Genomic DNA, 10,223 nt, shown 5'->3' with positions numbered 1-10,223 from the left:
ATGAAACTGTAACGGTCATCGCGCTAATCTAACGGATGGGTCAAGCCAATCACATCATTCTCTAATGATGTGATCCCGCTTATCAAATGACAACTCTTTGTCCATGGCTAGGAAACTTAACCATCTTTGATTAATGAGCTAGTCAAGTAGAGGCATACTAGTGACACTTTGTTTGTCTATGTATTCACACATGTACTAAGTTTCCGGTTAATACAATTCTAGCATGAATAATAAATATTTATCATGATATAAGAAAATATAAATAACAACTTTATTATTGCCTCTAGGGCATATTTCCTTAAGTCTCCCACTTGCACTAGAGTCAATAATCTAGTTCACATCATCATGTGATTTAACACCAATAGTTCACATCTTTATGTGATTAGTTCACATCTCCATGTTACTAACACCCAAAGGGTTTACTAAAGTCGATAATCTAGTTCACATCGCTATGTGATTAACAACCAAAGAGTGATCATGTTTTTCTTGTGAGAGAAATTTAGTCAACGGGTCTGCCACATTCAGAGCCGTATGTATTTTGCAAATTTTCTATGTCTACAATGCTTTGCACGGAGCTACTCTAGATAATTGCTCCCACTTTTAATATGTATCTAGATCAAGACTTAGAGTCATCCAGATTGGTGTTAAAGCTTGCATTGACATAACTCTTTACGGCGAACTCTTTGTCACCTCCATAACCGAGAAACATTTCCTTATTCCACTAAGGATATTTTTGACCGCTGTCCAGTGATCCACTCCTGGATCACTATTGTACCCTCTTGCCAATCTTATGGTGAGGTACACAATAGGTCTGGTACACAGCATAGCATATTTTATAGAACCTATGACTGAGGCATAGGGAATGACTTTTCATTCTCTTTATGTTTTCTGCCATGGTCGGGATTTGAGTCTTTAATCAACTTCACACCTTGCAACACGTGCAAGAACTCCTTCTTTGATTGTTCTATTTTGAACTACTTCAAAATCTTGTCAAGGTATGTACTCATTGAAAATATATCCAGCGTCTTGATCTATCTCTATAGATCTTGATGCTCAATATGTAAGTAGCTTCACCGAGGTCTTTCTTTGAAAAACTCCTTTCAAACACTCCTTTATGCTTTCCAGAAAATTCTACATTATTTCTGATCAACAATATGTCATTCACATATATTTATCAGAAATGTTGTAGTGCCGCCACCCACTTTCTTGTAAATACAGACTTCACTGCAAGTCTGTATAAAGCCATATGCTTTGATCACTTTATCAAAGCATATATTCCAACTCCAAGATGGTTGTACCAGTCCATAGATGGATCGCTGGAGCTTGCTCACTTTGTTAGCACCTATAGGATTGACAAAACCTTATGGTTGCATCATAAACAACTCTTCTTTAAGAAATCCATTAAGGAATGCAGTTTTGACATCCATTTGCCAGATTTCATAAAATGCAGCAACTGCTAACATGATTCGGACAAACTTTTAAGCATCGATATGAGTGAGAAAATCTCATCGTAGCCAACACCTTTATCTTGTCGAAAACGTTTTGCGACAATTCGAGCTTTGTAGATAGTAACACTACTATCATCGTCCGTCTTCCTCTTGAAGATCCATTTATTCTCAATGACTCAACTGTCTTCGGGAAAGTCAATCAAAGTCCATACTTTGTTCTCATACATGGATCCCATCTCAGATTTCATGGCCTCAAGCTTTTTTGCAGAATCTGGGCTCATCATCGCTTCATCATAGTTCGTAGGTTCGTCATGGTCTAGTAACATGACTTCCAGAACAGGATTACCGTACCACTCTGGTGCGGACCGTACTCTGGTTGACCTACGAGGTTCGGTAGTAACTTGATGATCATCATCATTAGCTTTCTCACTAATTGGTGTAGGAATCACTGGAACTGATTTCTGTGACGAACTACTTTCCAATTCGGGACAAGGTACAACTACCTCATCAAGTTCTACTTTCCTCCCACTCACCTCTTTCGAGAGGATCCATTCTTAGCAACAAAATATCTTGCCTTCGAATCTGTGATAGAAGGTGTACCCAACAGTTTCCTTTGGGTATCCTTTGAAGATGCACTACTCCGATTTGGGTTTGAGCTCATCAGTTTAAAACTTTTTCACATAAGCATCGCAACCCCAAACTTTAAGAAACAAAAGCTTTGGTTTCTTGCCAAACCATAGTTCATACAGTGTCATCTCAACGGATTTAGATGGTGCCCTATTTAACGTGAATGCAGCTGTCTCTAATGCATAACCCCAAAATGATAGTGGTAAATCAGTGAGAGACATCATAGATCACACCATATCTAATAAAGTGCGGTTACGATGTTCGGACACACCATTACGTTGTGTTGTTCCAGGTGGCATGAGTTGCGAAACTATTCCGCATTGTTTCAAATGAAGTCCAAACTCATAACTCACATATTCACCTCCATGATCAGATCATAGAAACTTGATTTTCTTGTTACGATGATTTTCCACTTCACTCTAAAATTCTTTGAACTTTTCAAATGTTTCAGACTTATGTTTCATTAAGTAGATATACCCATATCTGCTCAAATCATCTGTGAAGGTGAGAAAATATCCGCCGTGAGTGTCAATGTTCATTGGACCACATACATCAGTATGTATGATTTCCAATAACTCTGTTGCTCGCTCGATTGTTCCGGAGAACGGAGTTTTAGTCATCTTGCCCATGAGGCATGGTTCGCAAGTACCAAGTGATTCATAATCAAGTGATTCCACAAGTCTATCAGAATGGAGTTTCTTCATGCGCTTTACACCAATATGACCTAAACGGCAGTGCCACAAATAAGTTTCACTATCATTATCAACTCTGCATCTTTTGGCTTCAATACTATGAACATGTGTATCAGTATGATCAAGATTCAATAAACTATTCACCTTGGGTGTATGACCACAGAAGGTTTTATGCATGTAAACAGAATAACAATTATTCTTTGACTTAAATGAATAATTGTATTGCAATAAACATGATCCAATCCTATTATGCTCAACACAAACACCAAATAGAATTTATTTTAGGTTCAACACTAATCCCGAAGGTAAAGGGAGTGTGCGATGGTGATCTTATCAACCTTGGAATCATTTCCAACACACATCGTCACCTCGTCCTCAACTAGTCTTTGTTTATTTTGCAACTCCCGTTTCGAGTTACTACTCTTAGCAACTGAACTAGTATCTAATATCGAGGGGTTTGCTATAAACACTACTAAATTACACATCAATAACATGTATATCAAATATACCTTTGTTCACTTTGCCATCCTTCTATCCGCCAAGTATCTAGGGCAGTTCCACTTCCAGTGTCCATTTCCTTTGCAGTAGAAGCACTTAGTTTCAGGCTTGGGTCTAGCTTTGGGCTTCTTCATGGGAGTGGCAACTTGCTTGCCATTCTTCTTGAAGTTCCCTTACTTTCCCTTGCCCTTTTACTTGAAACTAGTGGTCTTGTCAACCATCAACACTTGATGCTTTTTCTTGATTTCTACCTTCGCTGATTTGAGCATCGCGAAGAGCTTTGGGAATCGTTTCCGTTATCCCTTGCATATTATAGTTCATCACGAATTTCTAGTATCTTGGTGATAGTGACTAGAGAACTATGTCAATCACTATCTTATCGAGGAGATTAACTCCCACTTGATTCAAGTGATTGTAGTACTCAGACATTCTGAGCACATGCTCACTCGTTGAGCTATTCTCCTCCATCTTGTAGGCAAAATATTGTCAGAGGTCTCATACCTCTTGACATGGGCATGAGTATGAGATACCAATTTCAACTCTTGGAACATCTTATATGCTCCGTGGTGTTCAAAACATTTTTGAAGTCTCGGTTCTAAGCTGTAAAGAATGGTGCACTAAACTATCAAGTAGTCATCATACCGAGCTAGTCAAACATTCATAACGTCCGCATCTGCTCCTGCAATAGGTCTGTCACCTAACAGTGCATCAAGGACATAATTCTTCTGTGCAGCAATGAAGATAATCCTCAGATCACGGACCTAGTCCGCAGCATTGCTACTATCATCTTTCAACATAGTTTTTCTCTAGGAACATATCAAAAATAAACAGGGAGCTACATCGCGAGCTATTGATCTACGACATAGTTATGCAAATACTATCAGGACTAAGTTCATGATAAATTAAAGTTCAATTAATCATATTACTTAAGAACTCCCACTTAGATAGACATCCCTCTAGTCATCTAAATGATCACGTGATCCAAATCAACTAACCCATGTCCGATCATCACGTGAGATGGAGTAGTTTTCAATGGTGAACATCACTATTTTGATCATATCTACTATATGATTCACGCTCGACCTTTCAGTCTCCAGTGTTCCGAGGCCATATCTGCATATGCTAGGCTCGTCAAGTTTAACCTGAGTATTCCACGTGTGCAGAACTGGCTTGCACCCATTGTATGTGAACGTAGAGCTTATCACACCCGATCATCACGTGGTGTCTCGGCACGACGAACTGTTGCAACGGTGCCTACTCAGGGAGAACACTTATACCTTGAAATTTAGTGAGAGATCATCTTATAATTCTACTGCCGAACTAAGCAAAATAAGATGCATATAGGATAAACATCACATGCAATCAAAATATGTGACATGATATGGCCATGATCATCTTGCGCCTTTGCTCTCCATCTCCAAAGTACTGTCATGATCTCTATTGTCACCGGCATGACACCATGATCTCCATCATCTTGATCTGTATCAACGTGTCATCACATGGTTGTCTCGCCAACTATTGCTCTTGCAACTATTGCTATCGCATAGCGATAATGTAAAGAAATTATTTGGCGCTTGCATCTTATGCAATAAAGAGACAACCATAAGGCTCCTGCCAGTTGCCGATAACTTTAATAAAACATGATCATCTCATATAAAAAATTATATCGCATCACGTCTTGACCATATCACATCACAACATGCCCTATAAAAACAAGTTAGACGTCCTCTACTTTGTTGTTGCAAGTTTTACGTGGCTGCTAGGGGCTTTTCAAGAACCATTCTTACCTACGCATCAAAAACAACAACGCGGTATAGTGATTGCTTTTTGATCTTCAGAAAGAATCCTATTCATTGAATCTGATTCAACTAAACTTGGAGAAACTGACACCCACCAGCCACCAGTGTGCGAAGCACGTCGGTAGAACCAGTCTCGCGTAAGCGTACGCGTAATGTCGGTCTGAGACACTTCATCCAAAAATACCGCTGAATCAAGAATCAACTAGTGATGGCAAGCAATATGTATATACCCACGCCGACAACTCCTGTGTTTTCTACTCGTGCATATAACATGTACGCATAGAGCTGGCTCGGATGCCACTGTTGGGGAACGCAGTAATTTCAAAAAAATTCTATGCACATGCAAGATCATGGTGACGCATAGCATCGAGAGGGGAGAGTGTTGTCTATGTACCCTCATAGACCGTAAGCGGAAGCGTTATGACAACGTGGTTGTTGTAGTTGTACGTCTTCACGATCGACCGATCCTAGTACTGAAAGTACGACACCTCCGCGATCTGCACACGTTCGGCTTGGTGACGTCCCACGAACTCACGATCATGCAGAGTGTCGAGGGAGAGCTTCGTCATTACGACAGGATGATGAGGATGATGATGAAGCTACCGGTGCAGGGCTTCGCCTAAGCACTATGACAATATGACCGAGGTGGATTATGGTGGAGGGGGGCACCGCACATGGCTAAGGGATCAATGATCAACTTGTGTGTCTATGGGGTGCCCCCTGGCCACGTATATAAAGGATGGAGGGAGGAGGGGGCCGGCCCTCATAGGGCGCACCCAAAGTGTGGAGTCCTACTAGGACTCCCTACTCCTAGTAGGATTCCACCTCCCACTTGGATTAGGAAAAAGGGAAGGGAGAAGGAGAAGGAAGGAAGGGGGCGCCCCCTTTCCCAAGTCCAATTTGGACCAGTCCATGGGGAAGGGGTGCGGCCACCCTTGAGGCCTTTCTCTCATTTCCCGTATGGCCCATTAAGGCCCAATACAAATTCCCGTAACTCTCTAGTACTCCGAAAAATACCCGAATCACTAGGAACCTTTCCGATGTCCGAATATAGCCTTCCAATATATCGATCTTTACGTCTAGACCATTTCGAGACTCCTCGTCATGTCCCCGATCTCATCCGGGACTCCGAACAAACTTCGGTCATCAAATCACATAACTCATAGTACAAATCGTCACAGAATGTTAAGCGTGCGGACCCTATGGGTTCGAGAACTATGTAGACATGACCGAGACTCATCTCCGGTCAATGACCAATAGCAGAACCTGGATGCTCATATTGGTTCCTTCATATTCTACGAAGATCTTTATCGGTCAAACTGCATAAGAACATACATGTTCCCTTTGTCATCGGTATGTTACTTGCCCAAGATTTGATCGTCGGTATCATCATACCTAGTTCAATCTCGTCACCGGCAAGTCTCTTTACTCATTCCGTAATGCATCATCCCGCAACTAACTCATTAGTCACATTGCTTGCAAGGCTTATAATGATGTGCATTACCGAGAGGGCCCAGAGATACCTCTCTGATACACAGAGTGACAATTCTTAATCTCGATCTATGTCAACTTAACAAACACCGTCAGAGACACCTGTAGAGCATATTTATAATCACCCAGTTACGTTGTGATGTTTGATAGCACACAAGGTGTTCCTCCGGTATTCGGGAGTTGCATAATCTCATAGTTTGAGGAACATGTATAAGTCATGAAGAAAGCAGTACCAATGAAACTGTAACGGTCATCGCGCTAATCTAACGGATGGGTCAAGTCAATCACATCATTCTCTAATGATGTGATCCCGCTTATCAAATGACAACTCTTTGTCCATCGCTAGGAAACTTAACCATCTTTGATTAATGAGCTAGTCAAGTAGAGGCATACTAGTGACACTTTGTTTGTCTATGTATTCACACATGTACTAAGTTTCCGGTTAATACAATTCTAGCATAAATAATCAACATTTATCATGATATAAGGAAATATAAATAACAACTTTATTATTGCCTATAGGGCATATTTCCTCCAGTTTCTCCCGTGGCCATGCCTTCGTCCTCTTCCGTGGTTGTGCCTCCGCCTCAACGACGGGCTCGGCCCCTGCCTCCACCGCCTCATCACTCCATGTTGACGCGTGCTAAAGACGGGATCCATTAATTTAATGCTCGCTATCACAATCTCAGCGTCATGGTCATCTCTCCAGTACCGCGCTCGATGCGTTCTGCACTAAGTGATTCGGACTGGCTAGCGACTATGCATGGTGAGTATGATGCTCTCATCGCCAACCGGACTTGGACGTTGGTCCCTCGCCCCCTGGTGGCAACATCATCACCGGCAAGTGGATATTTCGGCATAAGCTTCTTCCCGGTGGCTCTCTGGACAGGTACAAGGCCCGCTGGGTTGTTCGAGGTTTTGCACAACGTGCCGGTGTCGACTTCTCAGAGACCTTCTCCCCGGTCGTCGAACCCGCTATGATTCATGTTGTTCTTCAGCTTGTCGCATCTCGTCACTAGCCTATTCATCAGCTTGACATCAACAACGCTTTCCTCTATGGTCATCTTCAGCAGCGTGTTCTCTGTTAGCAGCCTACTGGTTTTGTCGATCCTACTCGGCCTGACGATGTTTGCCTGCTATCACGGTCTCTCTCTATGGTCTGAAGCAGGCGCCCCGTGCGTGGTATCAATGCATTGCAGCATTCCTCACTGCTCTCGATTTTCGCAGCACCACCTCCGACACGTCGCTGTTTGTGCTTCATCGAGCTGATCATGTCGCCATGCTTCTTCTCTATGTTGACGATATTGTCATCACCGCCTCTCATGCGGACTTACTTCGCGACATCATTGGCCATCTTGGTTCTGAGTTTTGGCTTAAGGACTTGGGCGCCCTGCACTTCTTCCTCGGCATCAATGTGCGACGTGACACTTCTGGATTTTTCCTTCATCAAGGACAGTATGCTCGTGATCTCTTGGATCATGCTGGAATTATCGACTGCAAACCTGCTGCCACTCCTCCCGAGGCCAAGCCGAAGCTCTCTGCCACTGCTGGACAACCTGCCACGGATGCCGCTCTCTACCGCAGTATTGTTGGTGCTCTTCAGTACCTCATGCTCACTAGACCAGACATTCAGTTTGTCGTGCAGCAGGTTTGCCTGCACATGCACTCGCCTCGTGATGTTCACTGGTCTTTGGTCAAGCGCATACTCCGGTACATTCGTGGCACACCGACATTCGGTCTTCGTCTTTGTGCCTCCGCCTCCACCGAGTTGTTTGCTTACACTAATGCGGATTGGGCCGGTTGCCCCGACACTCGACGATCTACGTCAGGATATTGTGTCTTCTTCGGCGACTCTCTCATCTCATGGTCCTCTAAGTGGCAGCCCACCGTCTCCCGCTCGAGTACTGAGGCTGAGTACTGTGTCGTTGCCAATGTTGTTGTCGAGACATGCTGGTTACGTCAACTACTTGGGGAACTTCGGGTCTCGATCCTGAAAGCTACGGTGGTTTTCTGTGATAATGTTTCGGCCACCTATCTCGCAGTGAATCCGGTGCAGCATAAGCGCACCAAGCACATTGAACTTGATTTTCACTTCGTTCGCGAGAAGGTTCAATTGGGTCAGCTTCGTGTTCTTCATGTACCGACCACCCAACAGTTTGCCGACATTATGACCGCGGGGCTTCCAACTGCTGCATTCCAGGAGTTCCTTTCCAGTCTTTGCATCACCGACGCCGATGCTTCGAGTGCGTGGGCGAGGGTGTTGAACGTGACATATTTGTATTGTTATTCCTATCTTCTCTAGCCTTGTATAGTTGACTCCTAGAGATATGGTAGGATTAGTTTCCTTGTCACACAAGACATTCTATGTATATATTGTGACCGACTCCCTGGAATACAATTGAGTTGCAACAAATATTCTCTCTACAGGAGGATATTAACAGAACACTGCTTGAGGAGGATTAAGCTGGGGTCATGGTGTGTCTCTAGAGCAAAAGACCTGGGATCACTGATTGGGAGTAGAACTTTTTAGCATCTCAGCAAGTATGTGCAGCTCTTCTTATTCAGTGAAGCATTACAAATCTACTACCACTATTCCAATAGAGGATTGTATGGTTTGTTTCTTGATTTCCTGGTTCTGAAAGAAAGGAAAGTCCCGACCAAGTGAGAACAACACACACTGGAAACATAAGAAACCCAAAACCAAATAAAACCATGCTTTGGCAGCCTCCACAATACCACACAAAGAAAACCGAAAACCACTCATGTGATTCATAAACTTATATTCATCCAACACTGCATAACAGGAACATTAAAGTTATTGTTACCCACTGAGGAGGCAGAGACTGAAGAAGCTAAAATTCAAAAACGTTACACAAACAACATGATTTGTATTTTTGAAGCTAAAGTTGAACAAGGAAGTGGATTAATGTCGCAGCATGTCCAGTGGGTTGCTTCCGTCATCAGCTTCGGGTTCTCTGTTACCCAGCCCGGCATGCGGTGGCTGCTCCTTCTCGCCTTCAAAGTCACGGGCATCCCATAGAGAGGCTTCAACGTCAGTCGCATCGATTGCCGTTAGTAGGAGGCTGCCAATGTTGTCTTTGGCGCCGAAGCCGCCGGCTCGTATAAAATCATTAGAGGAGATAGCAACTTCCATGCATGCTCATATCTACAGCTATCTGACCACTCACTAAAGTCGGATTTTCGGTGTTAGAATCTGTAGTGTGCTTCAGGCCCCCTGATCATCTATCAGGCATCTGGCTTAGCTTGTTGAGCTAGTTGCCCACTGTGCAAGTTCTTCCCATCCATACCTGCAATGATACGCTACTAGATTTGAATGAAACCTCCATGCCAAGACGCCACACTATGCATGCTACTATCATGGTCCAATTCTTTACCCTTTTAAGTGCATTTATATTAGTATACAAGATGCAAATAAAGTACCCTCCTTCTGGCCAAGCTATCGAGGTTCCTAATTATATGCAACAAAGGAAAGTGCAGGCAAAGCTGCTGCAGAGTTCATGGAATGATTATAACACCCATCCATGGCACAAAGTATCACCGTTGAGCACTCTACTTCCTCCGTCCCATAATCTAAGAAAATGTTCTCATCCGGGCCCCTGGTTTAGTCAGAAACAAGGTGCTCTCTTCTTTGCTCGGACATGTGCAAA

At 43.2% G+C, this 10,223-nt stretch overlaps 1 pseudogene; it reads right to left on the bottom strand.

Moving 5' to 3' along the window:
- Window positions 1-9,478: 9,478 nt before the first annotated feature.
- On the bottom strand, window positions 9,479-9,861 carry LOC147991983 (uncharacterized; annotated as a pseudogene).
- Window positions 9,862-10,223: the final 362 nt, after the last annotated feature.

The sequence above is a fragment of the Triticum urartu genome, chromosome 1A (assembly GCF_056163025.1).
Source record: "Triticum urartu cultivar PI428250 chromosome 1A, HENAU_Tu73, whole genome shotgun sequence".
NCBI lineage: Eukaryota > Viridiplantae > Streptophyta > Magnoliopsida > Poales > Poaceae > Triticum > Triticum urartu.
The sequence above is the reverse complement of the archived record's forward strand: the minus strand, read 5'-3'. Positions and strand labels throughout refer to the sequence as shown.